At 46.0% G+C, this 27620-nt stretch overlaps 1 long non-coding RNA gene across 1 annotated transcript in view; it reads left to right on the plus strand.

Annotated features, from left to right (window-relative positions):
• The first annotated feature begins 16123 nt into the window (after window positions 1-16123).
• Window positions 16124-27620, plus strand: part of LOC144827754 (uncharacterized) — a 162979-nt gene continuing 151482 nt past the window's right edge. The window contains exon 1 of the long non-coding RNA XR_013610347.1: window positions 16124-16247. This is a non-coding gene — a long non-coding RNA (uncharacterized LOC144827754). The remainder of the gene's footprint in view (window positions 16248-27620) is intronic.

Here is a 27620-nt window from a genome sequence, read left to right on the forward strand (position 1 = left end):
CTATACTATCCGCCCTTCAAATGATCATTACAAATCTGAGTAATGTGCACCTAGTCTCTAAGTTATATAAATTACTACAAGAAGATATAGCGGGTAATACTCTAAAAGATAGGGAGAGATGATGTGCTTATTTAGAAACACCACTAGACCATGCAGAATGGTCAGCCTGTTGTACATTAACTGAAATACTAACCCCTAACGGAAACCTCAGAATAATACACTACAAGTACCTGCACCAAAGGTATCATACTCCACTGAAACTGGAAAAATGTGGATTAAAGACGATGCGCGCTGTAAACGATGTGGGACCCATGATGCTGATTTTATACATTTAGCGTGGACATGAATGAAAGTTGAGGAATATTGGGAGGAAGTTGTGTCACTCTTACGCAAAATGTTAACAATTACAATGGAATGCATGATACAAACCTGTTTACTGGACCTAGTACCAACATTGCTGGCCATGAAGAAAAAATTCAGTACAATCGCATTACTGCTAGCGAAAGCGAAGAGACGAGTCACTATTTGCTGGGACAGCAAGAACTGTTCGAGTGGTAAACTATGGTAAAAGATATGATATATTGTAGAGATACTTTGAAAACTTACGAAGAAGAACTACCACCTGGCTGTAAACCAAGAGACTATTGGGCACCCTTAACAAACTATTTACTAGCACATCCAGAAGTTCTGCAGCCTATTGCTGAGTAATTAACATTAGACTAATGTATTGATAAATGCATGCACAAGGTACTGTACTCATTGGATCCAAAAACGGAAACTACTACTGTAATTACATATGATGGTATTGCCTGAATTACTTTTTTTGTTGTTTTATGCTGATATATGTACATTATGGTATACCATAAAAACCGTTGAAGTACTTTTCATATCGCACAATTGGCATACTGGTGTAACCTTATAAGTCCTGAGTATATGGTACTGAGTTTCCCAGGACATTGGTACACCAGGGGTCTCCCAGGGGTTGCAGCATCTATTGTGTATCTGCAGAGCTGCTATCACAGTCTCTATGAATTGGTGCTAGCACCTTTCACTTTAGGTATAAGGTTTTTCTTATATCCCAGTCGCTGTACTTTAAGCCGGCACCCCTAAGGTAGCCCCTTCAGTCCAAGGGCAGGGTGCATGGTGCTAAGTGTATGAGTACCTCTGCATGAGCAGAGGTACCTCTACAAATCCTGGACTCCATTCTTTGGGCTTTGAAAGTTCAGGGCAGCCATTTTAAGGTATGTAGTAGACACTAGCAGGTCGAGATGTCCAGCTACACAATGGGTGCTCCAAACCTGGTTATGTTTGGTGTCAATCATGTTGGAATCATACAACTACACCGACTCCAGTGTTAGTTGCATGATACCATGTACTACGGGGCTTCTTACAGGACCCCCCCAATACCTACCTGTGTAGCCTTACAGGGTCTGCCTGCCAGCTTGCCCAGCTACAGGCCTCAGACACTGTGCTGCTCCTCCGCTGATGAGTTAACTTGGGCAGAGGATGCTGAACAAAGCATTTTCTGTGTTACCTCCTCTCTTTTAGAATTAGGTAGGGTGGGGGAGCTTCTGAGCACCACCAGATTGCATTAAAGGGTACATTTGGTGCCCTCCTTGCAAAGACCAGTTTTGCCCAATTCAGGAGCCCTTGGCTCCCACTTTGGTGTAAAGCTACACAAAGGACAGGGGAGTGTCCACCCCCCTGTGCAGCTCCTCCATAGGGAGGTGGCCAGAGCGCCTCAAGGTGGCCACTTGATTCTGCCATCTTGAACCTTGGCTCGAGCGCATCTGACTGGCTAGGAGAACTGAGAAGCGCCCTTGACCTCCCCTGATAGGTGAGTCCCCACTGTAGATGTCCTTCCTGAGGGTGGGTCCTTAGATTCATCCAGGGCTTCATTGAGATTCTTCAGGACCTGTCTGAGGACTCTTCTGCCCGTTGGACATTGCACTTTTGCTGCTAGATCGAGCCTGGACCAAAGACAAGACTGCTCTTGGTGAGAAGATTCCAGCTGCAACTTCGTCTCTGTGCTCTTCCAAGTTTCTGCAACTCCATGGCCGTGCATCCTCTGAGTCAGCAAGGATTCTGCATGTATCCAAACAAGAAGGAATCTCCCTTGGAGTGAAGGAGTCTCTTCCCAGCATCCGCAGGCACCTCAACGTCGACCACCAAACTGCTGATCCTACTGTCCCATGGACACCTCCCGTCGCTGCGACACAGGTGGGGGTTTGCTGGCTCTCCAGAGGCCTGAGGCCTGAGGGAAGTCTTCCCTGCAACTTGGGAGACTGTAATCCCTCTCTAGCTGATTGAACTGCATCCCTGTGCACTGCAATTGGCTACCGTTACCAAGGCTTGTTGACTCTCCTCACTGAAGATCTTCGAGCTCCAAGAAGCTCCAGCCTCCAGCATTGTACAGCTCCAAGAACGACATCCTGCCTGCATCCTCTGCACTGTGGGACTCTGTCCTGTGTATGCTGCTGAGGCTCCCCTTCCACTCCCTGTGCCTGCTGCCAGTGGGTCCTCAAGGGGGTTTCAATGATTCCTGCTGACTCTCCTGTATGCCGAGGGCCATCCCTGATTTACCCTTGCTGGTTTAGTCCCACAGACCTTGCAGGTCAGTTTCCAGGCATCTTATCCTTTGACCCAACTGTTGCAATTGCCAAGGCTTGTTTGTGGTCCTACGAGCCACTGACCTTCCTGCACTCCACTGACCTTCATCAAGACCGTCTTGCTGCAGCAAGCACATCTGACAAGGGGTGGCATTGTTCTCCTGCTCCTCCTGGACACCTCCAGGTGGTTTGGAATATGTCCCCTCTGCTTTCAGGTACTTCTTATCCAGAATCCATGTTTGGGTTCCACAGTTCTGGTTCACGCGGTCTCTGCAGCCGCCAGACTTCCAAGACCCTCCTGGTTCCCTGGGTATCCTCGGGTGGAGTGGCTCTCCGTTCTCCCTTGATCCAACTGGTGTCTTTCGAGTCCTTTAGGAAGGGCTCTGAAACAAGACAATACCATTGCAACTTACCCTGTGTTATCCTATGGACGTTTGACTCAGTATAACCACTCTGCACACAGGCTCCTTGGGGTCCCTAGCTACTCACCTTTAGTGGTTCCTTACTTCCGCTGTGCTTCTCCATCCTTCCCCATCAGTTTTGTTTTGGTACATACCTCTTATACCACTTTCTTAGTACATGGTTTTGCACCCCCTTAGTGCCCCATGTGTTTTCTATGCTACTTACTTGTTTTTATGTGTATTTGATATCCTCAGATCAAAAGTATACCAAGTAGTTCTTAATGTTGTGTTAATAAATACTACAGTATTTGTATAAACACTGGTGTGGTTCTTTCTTGTGTGAAAGCTTGCTGACTGACTATGTGGTAAATGCACCCACTTTACATCCTCCTGAATACTCCTTAGCTGTTCTCCTCAGCTACCCCTTGAGAGCTTTGGTTATCAGGAACCTAAACACTATCACTAAGGGTTGCCTTGACTCAGTGCACAGAGCATCACCATAGGTGGACACTATATACTGAGCCAGACTCCTACAATAACAATCACTTACTTCAAGGAGTTTTGAATACTCATTCAATAGCCTAAATATACAGTCTCATCAAAATTACTTACAGATTTATCTCTATGCTGATTCTCACATGTTCTAAGGTCTGATTAGTCTTTATTTTGGGCAAGTCTGACCGAAGTGCTATATCCCACTGATAAATCAACTTTAAATATTAATATTGTAATCACTAAGATTAATTGCAAAAATTTGCAGCACGTTTTCTTGTTGCTTGCCATGTTTCTCCTACAAAAATTCTAAAACAGAAAATCAAAAATACAACCACTAATTGTACGGCACAAAATCCAAAATCAAATACATATCAAGGTCCAAATAACAGTTTTAGTTTGTATGCTCAAAATTAGTTGAGGAAAGGAATCACGCTGTATTCGACTGAATACCTAAAAGAGAAACACCCATTCTTCAACTGGATACCTAAGGAAGCCCAGTGTCATCTCAACTGACTACCTAAGATACAAAACAAACACAATTTAACTACAAGATTACTGCTTGAATATCAGTTCAATATTTCATCAGGAAACTGTTTAGGAATGGCTTGTCTCAGCTTTTAATTAGTTCATGTTCATGGAGGCTTCTTAATGATGATTCATCGGGGAACAACCCTTACAACGCAACTATTACAACGCACACCGTTACAACGCACACCATTACAACGCAGGATCTGTTACAACGCATGCCTTTACAACGCATGACATTACATAGCAGATGCTATTACAACGCATGCCATTACAACGTAAGTATTGGTAAGTATGTTATTTTTTTAAATCATTTTTTTAAAATGTAAATTAAATAAATTAATTTAAGTATTAGTATATATTTAGTTTTGGGTTATGGGGTACAGGGGTATTTTTAGGTTTCAGGGCTAGGTTTGAGTTTTGGGGTACAGGGGTATTTTTAGGTTTCAGGGCTAGGTATGGGTTTTGGGGTACAGGGGTATTTTTAGGTTTCAGGGCTAGGTATGGGTTTTGGGGTACAGGGGTATTTTTAGGTTTCAGGGTTAGGTTTGGGTTTTGGGGTACAGGGGTATTTTTAGGTTTCAGGGCTAGGTATGGGTTTTGGGGTACAGGGGTATTTTTAGGTTTCAGGGCTAGGTATGGGTTTTGGGGTACAGGGGTATTTTTAGGTTTCAGGGTTAGGTTTGGGTTTTGGGGTACAGGGGTATTTTTAGGTTTCAGGGCTAGGTATGGGTTTTGGGATACAGGGGTATTTTTAGGTTTCAGGGCTAGGTTTGGGTTTTGGGGTACAGGGGTATTTTTAGGTTTCAGGGTTAGGTTTGGGTTTTGGGGTACAGGGGTATTTTTAGGTTTCAGGGCTAGGTTTGGGTTTTGGGGTACAGGGGTATTTTTAGGTTTCAGGGCTAGGTTTGGGTTTTGGGGTACAGGGGTATTTTTAGGTTTCAGGGCTAGGTTTGGGTTTTGGGGTACAGGGGTATTTTTAGGTTTCAGGGCTAGGTTTGGGTTTTGGGGTACAGGGGTATTTTTAGGTTTCAGGGCTAGGTATGGGTTTTGGGGTACAGGGGTATTTTTAGGTTTCAGGGCTAGGTATGGGTTTTGGGGTACAGGGGTATTTTTAGGTTTCAGGGCTAGGTTTGGGTTTTGGGATACAGGGGTATTTTTAGGTTTCAGGGCTAGGTATGGGTTATGGGGTACATGGGTATTTTAAGGGTTCAGGGTAACTGGTATTTTTAGGGTTCAGTTTTTAAATAAATAATTTTAAATAATTTAAATAATTAATTTTAATAATTTTATTATTTTTTAATATTAGTTCTTTAATAATAATTGTTCTTTTTAAAATAAACTATTTTTTAAAGTATATATATTTACAAATTAATTATTAAAACATAATTTAATTTATTAAATTAATTAAATTTTAATAAAGTACATTTTTTTAAAAAATAATATACTTACCTATACTTACGTTGTAATGGCATGCGTTGTAATAGCATCTGCTATGTAATGTCATGCGTTGTAAAAGCATTCGTTGTAAATGTATCTGCGTTGTAAAAATTGCGTTGTAACGGTGTGCGTTGTAAAAGTTTGCGATGTAACGTCGTACATCCTTGAGAACTTGCATACTTCCTGTTATACACTTTGTTCCTTTGATCTTTTGATTTTTGGTAGTTTATCATCACTGTCACCTTGATGTTTTTGTTTTGTTTTTTAAATGTTTTTTTATTAGGTGTTTGATATTCAACAAACAAACATTGGTAATTTGCACTTACATGGAGTATATTTCACAATTGGCTCCCATGTCATAGACATCAACTATCCATAATTCCCGGGTTTAGCCTCAGATTATACCTTCATAGTACATACAGTTTTTCCACATAATCTAATAGTCCCCACAGTTACAAACTCTGAAAAAAAGACAATTAAGCAGGTGTTTTCAACAGTACATCAATAACCATTACTGTGTATTTCTAGCTGCCCTGCCAGTTACTGATTCCAGACTGGGCATAGGGAGGAAGGGGGATAAGGAGGGTAGATGAGAGGGAGGGATTTCCTTGTTTTGGTCAATTCACACATCAGATTATAGGTTACTGGTCAGTGCTATTCTCTGCAGCCTCATCGGACCTTTCTCTTAAATAAACTTGTAGTGGGCCCCAAATATCATGTGGCTGTGAAGTGGGTGGCAACAGTTCTGCATACGTGGCTAGCTGGTCTTTGCAATAGGTGATTTCGACTAGCTGTTCCTTAAAATTTGGGGCCCGTCCTCTAACCCATCTGCATGCAATCCTGCGCTTTGCTAGCAGTAGCCCCAGCGAGATCAACTTTCTGAATGGTGATTCTATTTCCTCTGTGTATCTTAGCAGAGCCGTTATCGGGGTGATGTGTATGTGTTGCTCTAGCATATGTGATAAGGCATCTGACACTTTTATCCAGTAATCGTGTATCACTGTACATCCACACACTGTGTGCAGGAAACCTGTCCCCTCACTCCTGCATCTGGCGCACGGATCATCTGATCGTAGCTGATATCTATATAGTCTCACCAGAGTGTAATAGACTCGCTGAAGGTATTTATGATGTATGACTCGTAACCGACTGCTGGCCGTTATTTAGCCTGTTTGCTTACAACCGTAGTGCCATTGTTATCTGTTAGTGGTGTATCTAGCTCTGAGTCCCACCCAGCCAGTGCCGCACCCATCTCTTCCGGAGGGCCCATTTGAGTACTCCTATATAGCAGAGATAGCATATGTGAAGGTTGCGGAGTTTGTAATAGCATATGCAGTGTATGGAGCATGGGGGGCTCCTTAGGAAAGGCAGGGGTGGCTGCTTTGACATAGTAATTGAGTCTGATATATAAAAAAACCTCTAACATAGTAGATATGCCGCCCCGTAAAAACGTCTCACGATCTATGGATTCCTATTCTTGGTAGCGATCCTCCCATGTTGTGGCCCAATTTTTTTCGCAAGTCTTTGCCACGCCAGCCCACTACAGTCCACCGTTGTGAGAGAGTGTCCTGCACATGGGGATTTAGCTCCCAGAAAGTCAGAGGTGGGGAGGGGGGCCATCTAGCTCTGCTCTATTGCCAGGTGTGGTCAAAACCAATATACCGCAAAGTGTGCTGTGCGCATAAGTAGCAGAGTTCTATATCTGGAGCTTCAAAGCAACCTTTTACAAAGGGCTAGGTAAGTGCACTCTGGCGGCATCTCTGGCCGCCAGATGCCACGTCCTGCGATTCTGCAACCGGCACAACTCGAGCCGTGATCTGGACGGTCTAATTGACTCAAAAGCGGGATAATCTGAAATACACGCTATCATTGGTCCAAATCGATCCACCTCTCTCGACCTGTGCTACCTCCCAGCCTAAGGATCTGTCTTGCATGAAAGGCAATTGTTTATAATTCCAAGAGAAACATGATTTATATATTTGTCCTGAAGATTATGCCATTTATCTTGTTTTTCGGCATCGAAACGTCGTCGACACAATAGGATCATAAGTACTGAATATGCTTGTGAATACTATGTACAATGGTCACTCAAACTACAATCAAGTCTGTTCACTGATTATAAATATACAGACCGATTTGCTTGTTCTTGCCTAAACTTGTTGTTTTGTCTTGTTCACTGTGGGTCACGGGCTGTGCCCCCTTGACATTACTTTCTGATTGTGTGCATCACCAAATACATTCCTGTCCGGTTGGACAAAGGACATAAATACTATTCCAGTTTGTATCTATCCTTACCCTGATCACCCAAACTACTAGGGTCCACTGGTTTTTGCAATAGGGAAGGGCACTCCAGCATATTCTGGGTTGTTTGCCTCCCCACGTCAATCTGATCAGTTGTGTTTAAAAGGTATGGAAGAAGTGGCGCCGGGGGAGGGGGGATATTGCATATTTGTGAATAGATAAAGTAACTTTGGCAGGATCACCATTTTAATCAAGAAAATGCGCCCTGCCAGTGACTGCCATAGAGTTATCCATCGTGACACAGACACCTTGGGAACTTCCATTGCGCTGCCATAGTTGAGGTCAGAGTCACACATGTCAAGGGGTAATACAGTGGGAATTCATGTGTATTTGGTGTGAGAGGGAAAATCTGAGACGTGCCCCAATTGATGGTCACTCCTGACATCTCCCCAAACCATATAAATTCTCGAAGGACAGAGTTCAGACTAATGTGTGAATCTCAGAGATTTAGAGTGATATTTTCCGCGTCCATGGACACCTGCCGAATAGGGGACCGCAGTGTGTATGCCTTATGGTACTGTCGGAATTTTGCAGCCAGAGGTTCGATTGCTAGTGCACATAACAGATGCAACAGTGGATACTTATACCATAAGGGAGTCACTGTTCCTATGGAAAGAGGTTTGGAAGTAGACAGTGAAAAATGCTCGCGTCAAGTGCTACTCTATCTGTGGGGGACAGTGTATCCTCATCTTGATGCCCTCACACACACCGGAGGATGTCATGCTTCATCATTGATTCATAAAGGGGGTGGTAATGGACAGAGTATCTGAATTAAGCAGAACACTCCTACCCAGTCAAAAGATCAGGGCTTGATCCATCACCGTTTTTTAGCTCACTGCACCATCCCAGTTCAGAACCTGGCTACATGCAAATTAGTCTGGCCCTAGCCCAGTGCATCATGGGAACAGGGCAGACCAAACTAGCAAGCCAATTCTTTACTGGAAAGGAAACAAGCTTCCGGGGACCGGTTTCTGGCATTGCAGCCGTCTTCGGCCCGGCTTGCTTGAATCCTGATGGTGCAGTGAGCAAGGGACTCACATCTGAGTATACCCTACCACACTTATGGTGGCCAAAACGATTCATAAAGGGGTTGGTAATGGGCCGAAGACGGCTGCAATGCCAGAAACCGGTCCCCGGAAGCTTGTTTCCTTTCCAGTAAAGAATTGGCTTGGTAGTTTGGTCTGCCCTGTTCCCATGATGCACTGGGCCAGGGCCAGACTAATTTGCATGTAGCCAGGTTCTGAACTGGGATGGTGCAGTGAGCTAAAAAACGGTGATGGATCAAGCCCTGATCTTTTGACTGGGTAGGAGTGTTCTGCTTAATTCAGATTCTCTGTCCATCACCACCCCCTTTTATGAATGCTTCATCATTGGGCAGTACTCATCGTCGGGTGGGCGCTGCAATGCCCTACGGGTCCCCCTACAGGTCTTTTTTTTGGAGATCTTTTGATGAAGCAGTATGGGTGTGTGGGTGTAAGTGGCAATTAAGTCCTAAACGTGTGCATTAAAAAATGGCTGGAGGGGGAGTGAATAGTTTTATTATTAAGGTGATACCTCTGTCATCAGTAAAACAAAGTGTATGGTATTGTTCTAAGGGATGTTATGTCCATTGATAGCTTGGGAAGTCATATGTCCCTAGTGGGCATATGTATCGGTCAACATGTTTTGCGCTTTCCTGGTCTCAGCAGGAGATCCAGAGCGCTTCGTCAGGACCATGAAAGGTGTGATTGTATCAACAGTGGCCTAAAGATTTCAGTGCTGCCGGATAATAGAAGGGAGTAATACTTCCCTTAGTAATTGGGGTAAGGCCCCATGAGATCGATGAGAGTCACTCGAGGGGGTTTCTCGTATCAACAGGGCCGAATCACCTGTGTCGCTGTGTCCGGTGGTCTCATACCAAGCTACGGCTTCATCTAAAGATTTTCGAAAAAGAGACCCTTCATGCCATTGCAGCGCCGGCCCTATGAGGAGCTCAGCCCAATGATGAAGCATGACATCCTCCGGGGTGTGTGAGGGCATCAAGATGAGGGCACACTGTCCCCCACAGATAGAGTAGCACTTGACTCGAGCATTTCTCACTGTCTACTTTCAAACCTCTTTCTATAGGAACATTGACTCCCTTATGGTATAATTCTAATTTCGGGAGCACGGGTCACTTGACCTCCACAACTAGCTCCTTGCGTCCCAACTCTTTTATAAATGGGCAACAGTGAATACCACTGTATAGTGCCACGAGAAATAATTATTGGGCGAGAGCAGCACCTGTTGATTTGTACAATCGCCTGCAGTTGATTGCACAGTAGGGTAACCCATGAGAGGAAGGAGGGGGGAATCCCATTTGTCGTGGTATGGTAAATAATAGTCCCATTCTAATGAGTCAAACACTTTGGTGGCGTCTAAAAAGACAACCACCACCATAAAATCAGTATGAGTGCAAACAGGGTTCTTAAATTGTGGGAGGTGACCCGTCCCGGCACAAAGCCGGATTGGTCCGGCAGGACCAATTTGTCCATCAGCAGTCTAAGTCTATTGGCTAATACTTTAACCAGTATTTTGCATCACAATTTAGAGGGATAGCGGCCTGTTCGCTTTACATTTGGTTGCGGACTTTTCCAGCTTAAGGGTAGAGAAGATCATGGCTTTGCGCATCGTGGCAGCAGGCCTGCTGTATTAGCTTCAACATAAACTTCTTCAATATGGGGACCTGAGTTCCCGCATAACATTTATGGAAGTCGGATGGCAGCCCATCCGGACCAGGTGCTCGGCCTGACGCCAACTGCATTTTGGCCATCCTTATTTCTTCTTCTTCTAGCTCTGCAGCCAGGAACTCTCTGTAAGTGCTTCTGAGCCAGGCAAGCGCAGCATCAGCTAAATAAGTTGCTACCTCCACCGGTCGGTCCTTGCGCGTGGAATATAGATCCGAGTAGTATGTCGAGAAAGTCTGGAGAATGTCAACAGTATCTCTCTCCATATTCCCATCGGTATCTTCTGTTTCCAATATGTAGTTGGAGAATCTGAGCAGCCGTATCATTTCCGCTAGGGCTTTCCTAGCCGCTCCCATTCCCCGTATTGGCACACTCTATGATATTTAGTGCAAAACAGACACTCTCGCTCTGCTTCTGACTAGTATTCTGTCATCAAGTCACAGAGTTTGGCTTGTAGATGCCCTTCTGGTGCGACCTCAATCTGGGCTTCAGTTTTCTTAATGTCTGTCTCCAATTTCTGCAGTATCCCACGGATAGCACACACAATTCCACCCACCTTTGCGATGCATACACCCCACATTGTTACTTTAAAGGCTTCCCATCCCATCACAATTTGTGGCAATGTGTCTAGGTTTCTATCAAAGAATTCACCAATCTCCTGTCTCACCTCTTCCCTGAAGCAGGCATCTAGGAGGGTTGTGGGGGATAGTCTCCATGATTGGTAAGGGGAGATAGAGACTAGCGGTCGTAGTTGCAGCAGCACCGGGAGTAGTCAGAGTAGCTGTGCTCAAGATGTTCTGCTCGAGTGAGCCAAGTTCCCAAGCCTCTCGATAGAAGCCAATAGTCAATGCGCAACCAGTTAGAGTTTACACTAGAATGAAATGTGCCCTCTCTATGTGTGGGGTATAATATTCTCCATGCATCCATCATTTGGTGATCCTGCATAATTCCTCTCAGGTGTTTCCCCGCCTTCCTATGTTGCCCCGATTCGCTGTGCAAGCGATCTATGCTTGTGTCTAACACTAGATTGATGTCTCCCCCCCAGATTAGATGCATGGAGCCAATATCTAGAATTTCGCCCCATGATTTGTCATAGAAAAGGGCATTGTCTACATTTGGGCCATAGCAATCGGCAGCGTAACTGAGTGGGTGGCAAGACGTCCACACATTAAGCAATAGCGGCCCTGTGGGTCCTGAATTAAGCCTGCAGGGTGTTACAGGATATTTTGTTTAATCAATATGGCTGTGCCTCTGGAGTAAGTGGAATAGGATGTGAAACATCTTGGGAAGCCCATCCCGCCGCATAACTGACCGTTGTCGTAGGATCAAGGTGTGTTTCCTGTAACATCGCAATTTGGATGTTGTGTCTATCTCAATATCCAAGTACCTGTCTGCATTTACGGGGGTCTCCCAACTCTCGCACATTCCAGGTCAATAGATTGTAGTGGGAGTGCTTAGAAGTGTCTAGTGTACTCATAGGTCAGGTAACTTGTATGTGTCTTATACAGAAAGAGTGCGAAGCCTCGTGTCAATAATGAAGGACTGTTACTTATTTGGGGACAATAGTATAGTGCAATATATGAACAATAACTCAGCACAACTTCGTTTCTCCCTCCACCTACACCAACAGCTCAATCTGGTCTGTCGAATCCCACCCCATTTGAATAAACAACCACAGAGCAAGAAAAGCCAGTACCTGCCATTTTGTCGCATTAAATAGAACCTAGTGGAAGACTGATTCCAGGGATTGAAGGGTACACTGGTGTCAAAGGCAGGCAAGCAAAATAAAGAGCAATGAACATAGGACAGAATAGGGGATAAGAGGAAGAGGACACGAATTACTGTGAAAAGTAGGGAAGACATAGCAAGAAAACAAACCAATAAACAATTTCAATCGTTTCCATTCAATTACGAATTCCCACTTGGGGTCATTTCCGGAGAGCCAGGCATCTGTCCTCGACTAAACGAGGGTGCCCAGGCAGAAGATCAGTTTCCTGAAATTTAAGAAGTGTTCAAGTTCCCCCTGCAACCTTTCCGTGTGGGGGTGTCAGTGATCAGCAGGTGTAGTCTACACTCACATGAGGCTCTGTAGGTTCTGCAAAGATTGTTCAAGCGCAGCACCTAAAGTTGCACGTATCACAGTTCCATGTTCATGCTAGTAGAGTCTCAGCATAATGGAGGCTAAAAGTACGGTGGAAGGCTTCTCCTCCACCGCTGGAATTCGCTACGTGCCTTCCCTTCGAACAAATTAATGGGCCTTTTGCGGAGTGTTGAAAGTATGATGTTTGCCTGGTACAGTGGTGTGCAGCTTCGCAGGGTACAGCATGGCATAGAAAATATTTGCTTGCTGTAGATTCCACTTCACAGGCAGAAATGTTTTATGTGCCTCCTGCACTGCCATTGTAAAGTCTAGATAGAAAGACACTGCATTCCCCTCATAGGTGAGATGCCACTTCTGTGGAGGTTGCACATATGTGGTGCCCATGGCTGAGTCCTCTGCTGTCCGCGTGTTGAATTGCAGGCCTCACAGGGAAATTTGGTTTGTTTACCTTTGGTGTGTCCCATACCCCTGGCTTACTACTCTTAAAGGAGCAGAGCAGCGCTCGATCAGCAAGGGGCAGGGGGCGGCATGTCAAAGCGTGGCAACATGTTTTAGTGTAGTTGGGCAGGGGGTGAGTATTCACTCTGCAGTGGTCCCTCTGTACAGGCCCGTCAGGGGGCGATCTCCCAGCTCTTCAGCAGTTGAGGTTGTGGCGAGCAGCGGTCAGCTCTAGGAGCTATAACCTTAGCTTCCTCTCTCATGTCTCAAGGGGATCAGCCACACGCTCTCTCTCTTTCACCAACATGCCTCATGTGTGGCAGTCATTACAGCAATCATGATTGAGATCCCCCATCTTCACACCGTATTATTGTCCCATGCGGCGGGGTGGCTAATTACAGCTTTTTTTAGTTGTAGCATGTGCGCCCATAATAATGATGTGAAAGGAATAAAGAAAAAGTACTCCTTACTGTATCTGCCGACCTGTTCTGGCCTGTGTTTCTTCAGAATCTGCCTCAGGTAGCAGCAGGGGAGTCTGCCTCGCACCTTGGTCACCTCAAGCGTATCATCTGCAACCCAATCACCAGTTGGATTCCGGCTGCCGTGCAATTCCCCGTTCCGCTGTCCACTGCGATTCCCCGTCTCTCGCTGTTTAGGTCTCGTTTGAGCCAGCGCATGAGCTGATCTGGCGAGACATTTAGAGACTGGGCTTTAGAAATCCAACCACACGCTTTTACTTGTGGCCTAAAGCTTGCGGTTACGCGCACAGTCGCCATCTGGCTTTCCGTCATGGCTCATTAAACCATGGCTCATGGGCACCCATCAATTTCATTTCCATGCTCCTCCACCCTGCTCTCTGCTGTCACTACCCCCTCCCTTTTCCCCCTCCCTCCTCGTCAGTCACTGGGCTACAGATTGTTCTCTTTCCTTCTACTTTTTCTGCTTTTTCATTTATCTTCCTGGCTCCCCCACCGTATTTCCTGCAGGAATTTCTCCCGACCCAGGTGTTCCTAATGCTCGTGTCTGTTTTAACCACTTGGACCCTTACCAAGAGATCAGTGCGTCGGCTGCGGGGCCAGGGAGGTCTTGTGGCATTATTTCAGTACAAGAGCTGTTAACCGCCCCTCCTCTGCATAGACTTGCTGTCCGTGAGGCGCTCTCTGCTCGCTGGGAATATGAGTAACAACAGGCCAATAAGCGTTGATGCCAAGCTGACAATACATACGCACTTTGGAATGGAATTGTGTAGGGTTTTCATAAATGCGGAGTTTAGCTCAGTCTTGTCCGAGACTTGGCTCTTCCTCAAATGCGCCCCCCCCCCCCATCCTTTAGTACTTTGATAACCCAGCTTCCAGTGCCATTAATACCCTGTAATTGCTTAATCCCAGGACAGAGTCCGGGCTCGCGGCTGGGTTTATTCTGACCATGTGGGCTAATCTTTGCTTCTGTGAGTATTTTAAGTCGTTCTGCCACTGTGTCTATTCTCTCCTGTTTGTGTGCGCCTCTTTTCTCTCTTTTCTCTCTCTTTGTCTGTCCCTCTGTGCCGCAGGCTGTCTCCTCTCTTTCCCACATCTGCGTCGTTGTTTTTTTCCTTCACGTTCTTCTTCTCCTGCTTTTCCCTTTCCCTTTGGCCATTTGCCTTTGTCACCTCTGTTTCGCTGTATTCTTTACACCGTTAATTTGTCTTTTGGCTGTGTGTTTTTCTCGCAGCTTCTTTCTACGCGCCCGCTGTAACATTCTTCTACCTCCATTGACCTGTCATGCATCTTATTTGTCTGCGCATTCGCCGGATTCCTTTTAAATCTTGTTCAATGTGTTGTCTGATGCGTCTTTCCTTTCCTTGCCTCTTCTGTCGGTCTTGTTGCGTCTGCCGTCTCTATCCATGTCTTGTCTCCCTGTGTCTGTTACTGTGTGTGTGTCTCTTGTCTCCCTGTATCTGTTACAGTTTGTCTTTCTCCCTGTGCCGTTTACTGTGTGAGTTTGACTTGCTCTCTCTGTCCCCCAACTTTCCTTTTTCCGCCTCTTCTCTTTTGTTGTTCTTGGGTTGCTTGCCTCCTCTATCTGCGACTGCCCGCGGCCCCCACAGGGGCATTAGTGGCATTTAGGCGCCTCCCCACTCGCTACTGCAGGACTCCAGGAGGAGTCCCCTTACAGGGCGCGCTGTGGATACGTCATGTCTGGTGCACCGGGGGATGGGGAGGGGTATTTAGGCCTCCCCCCGCCATTGTTGGGCCTCTTAGCTGCCCGACACGCCGTCTCCCACCCTACCGCGGACCCGGCATGGGGCAGGCAAGGGAAGTTTGAGGATGTTGTAATGTTTTCTTTGTCGTTACAGGCGAAGTTACAGGGCAATCTGGAAGCAATCTGGGTACAGAAGGATACCTCTGCAAGTGCACAATAAGCATGCCAGAGCCAAATCCCAGGAACCTCAGGGGAGGGTCCTGGAACAATGACGTTGGCGCCCGTTAGTCCTTCGGGCAGTTGTGGGCCTGAACAACCGGGGGCTTGCCTTGCTATGCTCCGCCCTGAAAGGGGCGTGAGTAAAAAGGCACCAACCATGATCCAGTAAGGGGATCGCCTCTATAAGGGTAGCACTGATTGGGTTTCCACAGTGCTTGGCTCATCAGGCAGGCAGGGTAGCATAGGTTAGTACGGCTACCTGCCCTTGGATCGCCCGTAAGATAACCCACCATAATTTGCATACTGTTGTATGGAATAAACCTGCAGCCATATTTTCTCCAAACAAAAAAGTTGTGTTGTGTATTTATTTATGCATGCCTTTTCTACTTTGGTGCGGGTGGGGATCATCTTGCGCCGATAATGGAACTATATGCCTTGTCTCCACATGCCTGTCACTGTGTGGGCTTGCTTGCTCACTTTGTCTCAGCATGCGTAACACTTGTATATCATGTGGACTTATGTTCTGTTTAAATCTGCTCAAATGCACAATAAAGTTCATTCATTTGCAACAGCATTGGTCAATAAAGTTCTATCGTGTGGAAACTCACGTGGGCGTTCCCTGGTCTAGATACAAAAGGGACTGGCTACGCACAGCCGTCATGCAGGAGTCACATGGCACACGGACGTCACTAACCGTGCGCCGGTGAGTTCTGCTGGTCGATTTTTGTTTTCGAACGCCAGTGCAGATGGATTTATATGATGTTTTTTTCAAGTTAGTCTCGGTTTGCTTTTTAGATTCCGATTCAGATACGTAAAGAGTTCCACATGATAGGTAAGGTGCCGTTTTTATACTTTGTGCGTTGAGCATGTTTGAACTGAATATTACAGTTCTGTAACCACTTTCTTTTATGTACCAGGAATTGTTACAGACTACTCAATATTTGGAGCACTCTGCCTTATCGGTATATAAATTTCAGAGGTATCGATATCTTTTGCACTTAACTACATTCATGCCGACAGCATGGATAAAGTAGCGCTCTCACCAGTCTCAATCTTAGGAGGTTTGCATGCAAACTCCACACTATGAGATTTAGGCGCATAATTGGAATCACTCATTCTGTCACTCTAATCACAAACTTTTTATTATAGTAAACCTTCACCCCATAGAATTTGAGCTTTTGGAAGCAGCTTGGCAGCTTCCAGCATTACATGTATTTGGCATAGCCAATAGGTCTCGCCTTTGGGACCTTATAAGTGTTTAGTTATCCAGCACAATATCCTTGTTGCAACAACATCATGTGTTGCACAGCTAAACACTTATAAGGTCCCAAAGGCGAGACCTATTGGCTATGTGAATGCGTGTTTTTCTCTGTCTCCAGGGGTGGTGGGGGAGCTGGCCGTGCATCGCCCCGATCTCACCTCCTTGCTCTCTGTATCAGCTCTCAGTTGTAGGTGAGACGCTGCGCAGGAAGCATCTTGGCTGCCATTTTACCATTGCTTAGAGGCCTCTGCTATGGTGTGTCCGCTCAGTCAGTCAGTCAGTCAGTCAGGTCGGGCCTCTGGCAGTCTTTCACCTGCATTTCAGATGTTTCTATGGCAGCAGGACACAATAAGCAGGTCAAAACCTCAGTGGGGGAAAGGATATTGCCAGATTTCTAGCCCGGGCGGCAGGAGCCTCACTCCAGTGCGGCCAACTTGCTTGCCAGCTCTCTGGCGCCTCCTTGTTCTGTTTTTTTCTTCAATTTCCTAAGCTCTTTGCACTATTTTCAGTGGTCTTTTTCTTTTCCCTGCACTGTTTGGCCAACTTTGTTCATTATACACTCTTCCACTTTAATTACTTACGACTGTCTCTGATTCACAGTGTTCACCTTCATCTTCACGTCTATTTTCAATCAATGTTAGTGTACTCACTTCAGTTGACACAGGTTGAGAACTGTTTTCACCTTGCTCAGCTTCGTGCTTGACGGCAATCCAAATTCACCCCGGATTCAGTGTTATGGAGCGCGAGTCTTTAATCTCTCTCTCTATCTCTGGATCTGAGAGTCTTGAGTATCATTGCTTTGATCTTACACTGGATCTGCTGATATTCATCTTGCAGAGTCAGAACTTGCTTCTTCTCCTTCAGGATACATACATGGCTGGGGTCTGCCTCTTTGAATCAGTGGCTGCTGTCTTCATGAGCTTGTCTCACCCTGTTTATGAGTGACGTGTGAATCCAGTGGAGTGGTGTGGCTCACTGGTTAGAGGCGGCAGACCCGTAAGCAGAGAACGGCACAGGACCAGGGTTCGATTCCCGATGCGGCAGGGTCGTGGACCAGGGTCAAAACGGACTCGATAATTCTCGCCTCGGTGCCTCATCTCTACAACGGCTCCCCACAGACGCCGGGGATGCCTGGTTTCACCTTGGAGATACCCAGAAAGGGACCATCTCACAGGGAAAACCAGGACGGGTTCCCCAGCGGTCTTCAGCGCCAGGATACTCCTTGGAGTCGCAGTGCGCTTTACAAGTACACTTACATTTACAGTGAGGCAATCCATGACATTTCACATCAGTGTTGATCACCAGGATTACATGGTATGGACCCTTCTAACGTGACTCAAGACAATTCTAGCTAGCCTGTTTTTTTCACAAGGATCCAATCTCTGGGGTTGAGGTTGTGTCACTGTTCCTGTAATGCTGAAGGCATTGCCAGGTCGACCTGAAGAAAGATGGAAACACACAACATCAGCCATTCCTCTACAATACTCCAGGACAATGTCATCTGTACAGTTAACAAGTGCAGCTGCAGGTACAAAAGGGACTCTGATGGCTCTCTCCGTCAACACCTCATGGAATGAGAGTTGTGGTCTTATGTTTGGCATGCATCTGACACTCAAGAAGAAAAGTTTGATGGAAGTGGAGGTACACACCTTTGAAATTATGGATATCAACATGCCGGTTCCACAAGGCCTCGGGGCCTTTTCATAAGCATGTGGGAGACGCAGCCCCGGGCAGCTAGATTTCATGTTTACCACAATGGTCACAGGGAAGTTTTCAATCACGTGGGCGGTCTAAGTTCCAGGGAGGGTTTTAAGAGTAGAATGGCGCTTGGAGTTGATATTTCAACCGTCAGGATACAGGTTGCAGCGTACACCATGGTGCCATGAAAATGGCCATTTTGCCGATTAATGCTACCCGTGAACAAGGGCGACTTTTAGCTCAAAAAGCATTAAATAGTCATGAAATCTTGCTGCCTGGGCCTGCGTCTCCCACGTGTTTTTGAAAAGGCCCGGATAGGCATTTCCTCAGCATTTGAAACTAATGGGATTCACAAAGTCTAGAATTTGAAAGAAAAATTTGATTAACTTATGGATTATATCATGCATAAACGTTTGAGTAAAATGAAATATCGAATGAACGCAAATTCGCAAGAACTCTTATTTTGCGCTGCAACCTGAATGTGGAACGTGCAGTACGCTCCACTTGGTTGGACAGTATCGAAGACAAGTGCTGTGGGGGCATAGCACGATCGCTCCTGCACACAAAACCCTGTCAAAGAGTATTCTTCAAAAAAACACTGGATCATAATTAAAACGGGCGTGCAGACTATCCTTTATAACAGATGTTCTTTTGCCAGCATTTACCTGCTGGCAAGAAATTCATCACTGATACATACTGCCAGCCAAGGACTTGAAACGTGTTAAACCATTACCTCTGAGAGGAACGAATCAGTCTATCCCTCCTAACATGGGTAGAGCCATGGAAGTTTTGAAGTATAAAAGGTAACAGAGAATTATGTAGCACAGGCCTCCTATCGTTCGAGACCCATGTATCTCTCTCATCTTTGCTACATCCAGCTCAGACCTGCCTTTCCTTCTCATCGTTGGGTGCTTCACAATGGATTTCTTTGAGCTAATTTAGAGTGTGCACAGTGGTTAATAACATGTCACTGTCAATTTTACATGATTAATCTAGATTGACCTAGCCCGCAACCATGATGGCCGCCTGAACCCTCGGCTCCGCCGACCCTCGCGCTTTCCTCCCGTGTCGCTACTTATCCTGCAAGCCATCCTGCTCCACAACCGATTTTTCGGATCCGGGAGGTGTCTCCGATCTCAACGCTGTGCTTCCCGGTGTGCTCCCAGCGGGGGAAGCGAAGCGGCGCCCTTGCTTCCTTCTTTGCGTTCAATGGCGGCGACCGGGTCTCTCTTCCTCGGAGACGGCCGACCCTGATTACAACACCAGCGGCCATTGCAAATGGGTCGGAGCCGACCAGTGGATAGTAGCTGCTGCACTGTGCTTTCCGCTGCGGTTATCCCGTCGGCTCCGCAATTCATCACGCTCCGAGGTCAGTGCGGCTGTGTGTGTTACACAGTATCCTTTCCCCAGCTCGTAGGAGATTTTCCCAGCTTTCTCGATGCCCAGCGCTGTGGTGGGTGCCATTTTGTATCGAACACTCGACATTTGAAATTGGCGACCCCGGGCTGCTCCCGAGTATACGAGCGGACCCCGTCACTACACTGGACTCGTGTAGGTGTTGGAATGGAGTGTGTTGCCCCTGTGCCCCCGGCCCGGCTCTACTGTGCGGAGTGGCGGCGAGTTGATCGGCTGTCCGCAGGGGATGTCGGCGGCCAGTCTCGCGGTTTCCTCCATGTCTGTGTGCCTGGCGTGCAGGGAGCTGCTGCATCCCCTTTTCCTGAGGAACCATTGCGGATTGGCGATGTTTTGGGGGCTTTAGGTGAATTGCGAGCTGTCTTACGTGATAATACCCAAGAGCTGGGGGACCGATTGGATGCCCTTCTGTCCACTATGCCCTCGACCGGCCACGTTTGCTCTCGAGTGCGGGGCACTGTGCCACACCCTGTAATCGACTGCCGTGGATTGCCTACCCAGATGTACACGGAGGCACTGAAGGTTCAGGATCCTGATTATGCCGCGGAATTGACTGTAGTGGTTGGGGAGAGCCCTGATGTTCGTGGACTTCTGCGTTGGCTGGGGAATCGTCTCCGGACATCATGTCCGGCAGCTCCTTTATGGTCTGTTGGCTTGACTCACTATCTTCTCCTGGGACTGCTATTACTGCTTTGGCCTGCCTATCTCGGAGGATTGTTGCTATGTGTTGTTTCCTTTTGTGTTAACGTAGCACACTTGGTTTCGAGTTGTACAGACTTTGGTGGACGGTCTCCTACTCTGCTGTGGTCATCCTGTCTGCCCGCTCCGTTCATGATGGCCACTATCCGGCTGGACCTTGTCGACACATCGGACCGTAAGGGGCAAGGTTGAAGAAGTTTTCTCCTTTTGATTGCTGACGCTCGCATTGCTGGGACTATAATGTACACACGGGGTGGCTACACGTTGATTCTATGTCGGGTTGGGGGTCCGGGGATGGCGGCCATGATTGCACATGTTGATTGTTCTGAATATATGCGTTTGGCCCTCCTCCGGTTCAATATCATTCCTCTTTTTCTTCTTTCTTTATTTTTCTTCTATATTTCGGGTACTCTTTTTGGGGCGACAGACACACTGTTAGGGGGGGGGGTAGGCCATAGCCTCTGCATGTGTGTAGGGTGGGGGGTAGGGGGAGGGCTTTATTTTGTCCGTTTTTATTTCTAAGGGCCTTATTTCTTTTTACGTTGTTATCTTTTTCTCTCTTCCTTTTTCCTGGGTCAGTGGGATCGGTTGGGATTAGGTGGGTAGCGATTGGCGTGCAAAGTGTTTTATGCCGGTTTCTCCTTTTGTTCTGTTCTTATGCCGCCATTTTGATTATGTCTTACTGCTTGCTCGGAATTCTTCTGATAAACGCTGCCCACTTATGTCTTCGGTGGACTGTATGTACTCTGATCCTTCTCGGTTCGTATGCTTTCCTATAAATTTAATTACAAAAACCTTTAAAAATGAACCTTAAATTCTCCTGTTTTCTCGGTAGTACCTGCATATCCAATGTAACTCTGGTTGATTATTCTTTTGTACTCTGTGCTACTGAGTTGCGGTATAGCTTGCTACAATGCTCATCACGATGTCTAGGCCGGCCGGATGGTTGTAGGCCCGTATTTGTTTTATGATACTGCGCAATAAAGGTTTAAAAAAAAAAAAAATCTAGATTGATTGAGCTGGACTCAAGAGCACAGTACTTTGCTAACTGGTCTACTTAATGATTTCCTGATGTGACTATGCCATTAGCACCCTGGTGTGCAGTGCGTTTAACAACGTCAGTTTCTCTAGGTAAATGCAATGCTTCAAGGAGATTGAGAATGTGAATCCCATTCCTTACAGGCGAACCAGAGGATGTTATATTACTCCTTGTGACCATAACTGACCAAAATATTGGACCATGCCAAACCCACACTAGCTGTCAGCTTAAATTGTTAACTCTCAAATCATCTGCCATACTGCATGTTCCTGTTAGCACAATCAATTCAGTGACTTAAATCATGGTTACGTTGCATAAGTAGGATGCTTTCACAATGCCTTATGTGGTGCAGACTACATAGGAGGCTCTCAAAGTTCCATAGAGGCCTACCAATCAAGAGCCATCCACAAATAAAGTATTTTTGGCAGATTCAATTGGCACATCTAATATGTCTGGTCTTGGCTTGGTACCTAATTTTTTGGCAGGCTCACAGTTATGATCAAAATCACCTTCTTCATCATCAAGATATGAAATTGGTAAAGTGTCACAAAAAATACAGGACATTACACCTGTGGATGGCAATGTTTTCAGCTGCCAAGATGACTTGCTTATACCCCGTTAGCTGGCTGTTGGGCGATGTGCTGAGCTCAAGCACAAGTCAGCAAAATCTCAATTGAATGAGAACCCATCACAATAAGGGCGCAGCCCATCATAATCCTCTCACTTTTTTGTATACCCATACTAACAGCAGCAACTGGTTTTGAAACAGTCGGGAAGTGCCAAGGCAACAAAACACAGTGCAGATGAAAAGTAGGCCACTTTCCATTTCACTACTCCGTGGGTCTGTGCCAACACAAACAATGCACACCTGTCAGGTTTGTGATAAAAGATTGTAGGAGGCTGCTCTAAGTGTATACTATACAAAAGTAAGGTCTAGTGTGCACAGAGTCCAGTGGATCTCCAGAGGCGTTACAGAGGCTAAAGTAGATAATACTAAATGCCCTCTTTTGTGATAGTGTAGTTGAGCAGTTAGGCTTATTAGAGGGCTGTGTTAAGAATGCTGATGTACCATAAAAAATAACATAAGGATCTATACCTACCAATAGCCCCAGTACCAATTACCAAATAACCAGTCAGTTGGCAGTGAAGAAAGTTCAATCGTTTATAATGCAAAATACTCTATAGAGGAGCCTCTCCCATCCTCACCCATCAGGTGCGCGGAGAAGACTGAAGACTCATAGTCAATACAGCACATATATACTTTCAGTTCAGCACATGAAGTCACCGTAAATAGAAAGTTACTACTTGGCTCTTGGGCCTCGAGGAAAGACCATATATGGCACACATGATTAGTTCGAAACTCTGCTTAGCTATTATTGGGGAAGGTCAGGAGGGGTGACTCCCTTTCGTCCCGGTGCCCGGGAGTGCAGGCACGGTGCCTCCAGGAATACGCTTATCGCACCCAAAGCCAGATGCGACCTTGAGTCCCAGGACAGAGGAAGAATAGTGTGCATTCATCTGCTTTCAGTAACTCAACTAAACAGGGCCTAACGACTATTGGAGAGTACCACGTGATCACTGCTCAGGTCTGACACAGACAAGGCAAAGATGGCGCCTGTGTGGTTCTCGGCCTACTCGATAATATGAGCAGTGTACCCTTACCAACCTAGCTAATAATGGATTTAATTAGACCTTATGCAAACTAAATCATTAAGAATATATAGATATATCATGCTAACAAAGATACATATATAACTAATACTACCACTATAGGGGGAATCAGATTTTTATCCCTCAGAACTGCCCTTTTAACATGATGTAGCTAACTAAAAAGGGAAATCAGTCTTCAAAAATACCTTCATCAATCTGCATGATATCCCTAATTTCCTGCTGGACCATTTGGGCCTTTACTGCGGCTGGAGAGGGACTGGACACAGAGGAGGCGAGTCTAGCTGCACAATAAGAGCAACAAGCAGGCCCACAATGTATGCAGAGGCAACAGGTGAATATGATACCGGCTAGGTCCGCTAGTATCATCAGAATTTTCCATCCCCAAGAGGACAACTGACCCCAGAACCACCCAGATAAGGACCAGGTACCAGTATCTGCATGCACTTCAGAGGCCAAACGGTGTAACTTTTGAATAGCCAAATGGACAGAAGGGGCGGAGTCAGGGATATATATGCAACAGGAGCTGCCGATCACGCAGCATGCTCCTCCTAGATCTGCCAGGATGACGTCGTAAACCATTCAATTCTGAAGCGAGACGAGTCTCGTCGCTTGAAGCTCCACGGTCAGGTGGGTCAATATACCTGCAGTGGTATTGATCGCCCTTTCGACTACTCTAGACAGACGCCTTACTTCCTTGCTGGTAATGATGGGACCCCAAATAGGAAATATCCCCTTCGCAATGTCTATAAAATGTTGCTCAGGAGTATCTGTCTGATCTATGTCAGTAGTGTCAATCTCTCTCTTATCTCGGACAAGTGGCAGATTCCGCCTATCTAACCGATGGTCCTTATGATAATTAGAGGGAGATATGTATACTGGAGGATACAAAAAGGACAAATAACAACGTCCGGCCCAACCACGGGGAAGCCATGTATAAGCATTCTCTCTACAGACGAAATATACATTTGGGGGAGTCAACAAGGGTGGACTACTGAAAGTGCGCAGCCGATAAGTGTAGTTACATTGACTATCTCCTACTGAAATATATCCTGCTCCCTGAACACAAAATGCTGAAGTACTGTTAAATATGGGCACTGGGATTGCTTTGTCATCTGTAACATTCCTTTCCTTAAATTGCTGGAAATACTGAGTAAAATTAAACTACGAAAAGTCTAATATCTCATTTCTTAGCCAAGTAACATTTTCATGCTCAGTGTATAAATTCATACAGGCGTTTGGATCTAATGACCTCCGCTGTGGATCAAAATCTTGATGCACTTCTATGTATGCTAGGATCATCTCATAATCCCTTTAGGAATAACGAGTAGTATCTACAGTATAGTGCATGTACATCATTGACAACAATTTAAACCAGGCCTCACAACTTCCTAAATAGGATAACGGCAGAGAGATAAATAGATCATGCTTATGCATTACGGAGGGCAAAATGCCACAAACCCAAAAGTTGTATTCGTAGCACTATGCGTTTGATGAAGCATTTCAACAAATACATTTTTAGTATATGTCTGACGGTGCCTTTCTTTATGCGGGGCCAAAGTGAAAAATAGATGTTCTGGAGACGGGGTAGTTGTTCCCAACACGGTATGCATAGGATGACAAAACTCTAAATACACAAATACACTCATTAATATTATTAACAAAATCGTGATAGTGACTACAAAAGCTATTTTAACATGCATGGTCCAAGAAGAAAACACAGGCATATATGTAGGATAATGACAGGGTGCAACAGGGCGTTCCTCTTCAGGAACAAAACGGCCAAAAGGATACATGCTAACTAAAAGTCCAAAACTAAACTCGGGCAATGCAGTCCGACCAGCCAGAGGGTGCTTCTTTCCTGTGTTCGTCTAGAGCCTCACAGGCAGGCTCCTATCGTTCATCTCAAAAAGAAACAACACAGATCCTTGCGTTGGAGTTATGTTCCCACACAACTCTTGAAGAAAGCACAACCTGGGCCCTTTTCACAAAAATCAGTCTCTCTTTCTGAACAGAGCAAACCAAATGTTCCAAGCTCTCAACGTGTTCAGTCCAGTGTCTCGCTCAGTACCCCAGATAAGTTCTATCAAACCCTATTACTCAAGTCTCTCCCTATCTCCTACCATCTTCACCTGGGGTACCGTGTCATTTTCTGGGCCGCAGGTTGTATCGAGCATGGCCAGGCGTTTCCTGATCAGAGAACAAAACATAGGAAGATGCATCCGTAGCAATTGGAGTATCATGAACCTCTCGTACAACTGTAGGGGCAACAGAACACGGGGCAATTACTGGTGCAGATGACAAAGCCCCTTCCGTGCCCACGGCCCTTTCTCCTTGCCCTTCTCCAACCTCCTGGGCATCAGAAAAAGGAACAAAACAAGGGTCCCGTTCACTCTCCTGGGTCAAAACTCCTTCCTGGTTTCGCTGATCATAAGGAAGCGGGAGGGGCACCCGTTTGACATGGGAGACGTGTATCCAATGTCGCTTGCCGTCCACTTTCACCGCTGTCCGCGTAGCCAAAAGAATCTGGTGCGGTTTGGAACACCGAGGGTCCAAGCTGGATTTTCGCTGGTAATTATGGACAAGGACCCACTGTCCTGGTTCCAAACGATGTCCGGGACCCTTGGCAGGGGCTGCAATACTACTGATACCTGGTGATGAATGGAATGAAGATCTTTAGTCAAAGCATACAGATAATCTGTCATCATAGGGTAATCAATATCACAAAACTTTCTAGGTCTTGAAACACCCCAAACATTAGCCGGTCGTCCAAAGACGACCTCATACAGTGACAAGCCTGACCGGGAATGTGGAGTAACTCGTAAAGACATCAAAGCTAAAGGCAGGGCATTGGGCCACTTCCACCCAGTACCCTCCTGGATTTTTGCCAATTTCAATTTCAGTATTCCATTGTATTTCTCAACCAGTCCTGCAGATTCGGGGTGTCGGGCACCATGAAACTTTTGCTTAATTTGCAACCCATTACAAACGTGACTGATAAGATCTGCATTAAAATATCCCCTGTTATCTGTCCAGATAACCCTAGGCAATCCATAACGTGGGAAGTATTCCTTTATCAAAGTCTTTGCTGTTGCCAGAGCAGTGTTTTCTTTGGTCGGGTAGACCTCCACCCATTTATTAAAGGCGCACACCACGACTAGGACATACTTTAAATTATTCACATGCTCCAGTTGGATATAATCCATTTGGAGCACCTCAAAAGGCAAAGATGGTGGTGCAAAATTCCCACTGAGAACAGGTTCCCTGCCCCCAGGATTATGTTGCAAACAAACCATGCAATATTGAACCAAATGGGCAGCAGTCTTCGGGATGTTAGGGTTATTCCATACAGGATCTAACAGTGCACAAATGCCTTTCGCCCCAATGTGTGCTGAACCATGGCCATAGTTACTACAGCATTAACCAATGCATTAGGCAACAACCATCTCTGTTTGTCCGTCAAATCAACCCAGCAATCGTTTTCATCTAGTCTCCCCACCTCCTTTTCCCAGCAGGCCAGTTCAGAGGGAGTAGCTTCTCTCTGTATCTCTCGAACACTCTCTATAGTGTTGTCAAACATTTCCATCTCCTCAACCCATCTAGCAGAGGTTACATACATTGGGGACATTTCGGACCTTGCAGTTTCCTTCGCTACCTGATCAGCAAAAGCATTTCCTTCACCCACTGCATCTACTACTGCCTTATGCGCACTGCATTTAACTACAGCCACCTTCTCTGGTAATGTCAAGGCAGTTAATAATTGTAAAATCAGAGGGCCATGTTGTAGTCTTTGACCAAGGGAAGTGAGAAAACATCTTTCTGCCGACAACCGACCGAAACTGTGAGCCACGCCGAAGGCGTATTGGCTATCCGTGTAAATATTTACTCTCAACCCTTCACTCAACTCACAGACCCGCAGCAATGCCACTAACTCAGCTGCCTGTGCTGATTGGTAGGGTACTCGGGAAGCCTCAACTACAGTGCAGAGAGTCATAATCACATATGCAGCTGTTGTCGTGCCATCTGATAACTTGAAACAAGAGACATCCACATACAATTCCACTTGGGGGTCAGATAGAAGAATGCCTGTGAGATCTACCCGTCCCTTCGTCTCTTCTTCAGTCTGAAATATACAATCATGTACGTCATTATTTTTTTCGTCCGAAGGGAGGGGTAGTAACGTGGCAGGATTCAGAGTGGCACACCTTTATAATTGTAATATGGGGAGCAAACAAAGTCAATTCGTATCCACTAAGACGCGCACTCATAAGGTGCTGGGTCTTCGTTTTATTCAATAATGTATCCACAGCGTGCAGTACCATCACTGTGAGGTCAGTATTCAGAACGAGCCCTTCCGACTGTCGAATGGCCACCGCGACTGCAGCAGTTGCCCTTAAACAGCATGGAAGCGCTCTAGTGACATTATC

The sequence above is a fragment of the Lissotriton helveticus genome, chromosome 4_1, assembly GCF_964261635.1.
Source record: "Lissotriton helveticus chromosome 4_1, aLisHel1.1, whole genome shotgun sequence".
NCBI classification, from domain to species: domain Eukaryota; kingdom Metazoa; phylum Chordata; class Amphibia; order Caudata; family Salamandridae; genus Lissotriton; species Lissotriton helveticus.